Below are 2,890 nucleotides of genomic sequence, written 5' to 3'. Positions count from 1 at the left end.
GGGGGCACACATGGCAGCAACACACGCCCCCCTGGCCGTCCAGAGTCATGCTCCGACTGCCAGCCAGGCTTCCTGCCATGGCTGCAGCCCCAGGAGGCCCCCGGGACTCCAAATAAGACTGCTGAGGCCAGCACGTTTGCTGGCCCCAGCCTCCCCTCCCCCACCTGCGGGAACCTGCCGCATGCCAGAGCACGTGTGGTATGGGCATTCCCTGGGGACAAACAGCAGTGGCACAAGGTCCCCAGCGAAACAAACACCCACGCTCGCCTGGACGCACCCCATGGTTTTATATGGACTCTTTCTGTTCTTGTCCATCTCATTACAGTTCATTTAATTGGCTTGAATACGAGTATCAGCACCTCCAGAAAGTTCTTGGTCAGCTCGGCTTTCAAGATGGTTCTGCTCTAGTGTCAAAACATGTCATGGCTTTTACGGAAGTTGAGCTTTTTCATGAGAGTCACCAACTCATCACATTTCCCAAACACTTAATACTTGCAGAAAAGAATCGGACATACATCTGAGCAAGAATCACTCACTCTAAGGTGCTCTTGGCGAAGAAATTATTCCTTTGCAGTTTAGCATTTGATGGAGTGAGGCAAAACATTGTTACCATCTGATACTCGTTTATGCAGCAGAACCTGTCTCTTTCACATGAAGGAGTTTCATGTTCAGGAATTAATGTCTCTTAAGATAGCACCAATTCAGGCATTGAGAGTGCAAGCTCATCATTTGATGGCAGAATTTTGATTCATTTGCAGATGGAGTGAAGGTAAAAAGCATGTTGAAATAAATAAATGAGCTGGAATCAGTACTGAAGAGGGGATGACAGGAGAAAAACCTCTTGTGATGATGAAAGGTAAGCCTTGCCTAGTACTTCTAGTCAGACTTCAGCAGATGTCTTTTGTGGAGCTGCTACTCTGGGGGAGTAAGAAGGATAAGGGAGGACTGAATGGATCACATATTTAAATATTTCCCAAGGCTACTTTTTTATTCTTAGAGTTAATTTGTCCTCCGTGCAGTAGCTTCTGCCCTGTGAAACAGGTAGTTAACCCCTCTGTCCACAAACCTGTCAACATGGGAAAGTCTTTCTGATATAATTTTAGTATTTTCTGTATTACGTTCACACTTGACTTCAGGTTGTATTTATTGTCAATCCAGTTGAAATGAAAGGGGGTGGGAACCAGTTAGCCGGATAACCAGTGTGAACTATAGCTTCTGGTGTATCTGGTGTTGGGTACATTAGACAACTTTCTTTGCTGTGTTCTTTCAAACAAAGGTTCTGCAGATTTCAAGTACCAGAAGGAGGGAGCAAAAGTGATCCCTACTAGACCTATCGCTGCTGGGATGACAATATTTATTTGTCAAGAGTCCCAAGACCAATTTCTAATAAATTGCTCCATTTTTTTTCCATTTTAAACATCTGGAAGAACACAGAGAAGCTGTTCCAAGAGCACTGTACATCAATACTGTAGAAAGAAACATCCCAGTGGTTCCCAGCAGAGGACAGCAAATCCTAACTCCATACATTTCCATTCATGCTTCCCCCAGGAATTGAACACCAAAATTGAGCCTATAGTATACAGCATTCATTGAACAGGTAATTGTGATACCACTTGACTTACTCACCTGTATCTAGTTCCCTTGTCTGGGAATTTCTACAGTAGCTGAGAACCTTTCTTTAAAAGCGACCAGCATAGTATTTCTTTCATTTGTGTTTTGATTTCTTTATGATGCGTAAGGAACCCTCCAAAAGATGTATCCCTCTCTCCTTCCCTCTCCCATCCCCTCTATCTTTAAAACCTTCACAAAGATCCAAAATGTCAAGCCAGACCTTTCCTGTCTAGCTAGAGGTCTTCTTAGCGTGTCGTGGAGATATACAATTTCTAATATGAGAAATGAGGAGCAGAAGCAACCCTTCCAGTGTATCTGTACATGCCATAAAGAAGTGAACACCAATGCACAACCTCATATCCAGTGGCCCTGGGATGCGAAGCAAGGGTGTTTCATAATCCTTGTTCTGATAACTGAGGAACATTTCTGCAGAATACCTAGAACAGGGAATACTTCTCTTCCCTTCATGGCATGGGACACAGGATAAAGTTTACATCCACATGGAAATCAGTGGAGTTGTATTAGATTTACAGCAGTGTAACTGAGCAGAATCCAACCATACACATTCACATGTGTCATGGCTGCTTGTGTTCAGCCAATTTGACTAATAGTGCCTGAAACGCTCTTTGTCCGGTCTTATTCATTCAGTCTGAGAACTCATCATCAGTAGATTCCAGGGTGTCACTGATGAGGGATTGCATTAATATTACATAACTTAGCTTGCTAGATATTAAATTAGCATAGAAATGTTGAGCTGGAAGGGACTTCAAGAAGTTTTCTTATTTCAGCCTCTGGTCTGAGTTAGGATCAAATGTCCCTAGACCAGGGGTGGGCAATTATTTCAGGGCCGCTTACTGAGTTTTGGCAAGCCATCAAGGGCCACGTGACAGGCAGCCAGAGGCAGATAAATATTAATTTTCAAAAATGTTTAGGTGCTCTGCAGGCTGGATAGTATGGCCTGGCAGGCCGCATCCGGCCCATATTTTGCCCACCTCTGCCCTAGATCATCCTGAATAGATGTTTGTTCTCATCTTGAAGACCTCCAGCGAAGGGGATTCCACCACCTCTCCAGGTCACCTGTCCCAATGCTTAAATATCCCTACAGTTAGAAACTTTTCCTAATATCCAACTTAACCCTTCTGTGTTGCGTCATCAGCAGAGACCCTTTCCTGTTGGAGAACAAGAGACAGTCTGTGCAAGTCTCCAAATCCTTTTTGGGAAAAGAGTATCACTGCTGGAAACAGACTTTTGCCTTCTGGCACTATTAGCCCTGCCTTAC

The 2,890-nt window shown here is 44.1% G+C and overlaps 1 protein-coding gene and 1 long non-coding RNA gene across 4 annotated transcripts in view; one reads left to right on the top strand and one right to left on the bottom strand.

Annotated features, from left to right (window-relative positions):
- The window catches only part of MAPK13 (mitogen-activated protein kinase 13), a 29,314-nt gene that overhangs the window by 25,787 nt on the left and 637 nt on the right, over window positions 1–2,890 (bottom strand). The window lies entirely within an intron of this gene.
- The window catches only part of LOC102376371, a 9,032-nt gene continuing 6,910 nt past the window's right edge, over window positions 769–2,890 (top strand). The window contains exons 1-2 of the long non-coding RNA XR_001358150.2: window positions 769–856; window positions 1,428–1,597. This is a non-coding gene — a long non-coding RNA (uncharacterized LOC102376371). The remainder of the gene's footprint in view (window positions 857–1,427; window positions 1,598–2,890) is intronic.

This window comes from Alligator sinensis, unplaced genomic scaffold, assembly GCF_000455745.1.
Source record: "Alligator sinensis unplaced genomic scaffold, ASM45574v1 scaffold872_3, whole genome shotgun sequence".
Taxonomy (NCBI): Eukaryota; Metazoa; Chordata; order Crocodylia; family Alligatoridae; genus Alligator; species Alligator sinensis.
Note: the sequence above shows the minus strand (reverse complement) of the source record. Positions and strands in the feature narration are given on the sequence as shown.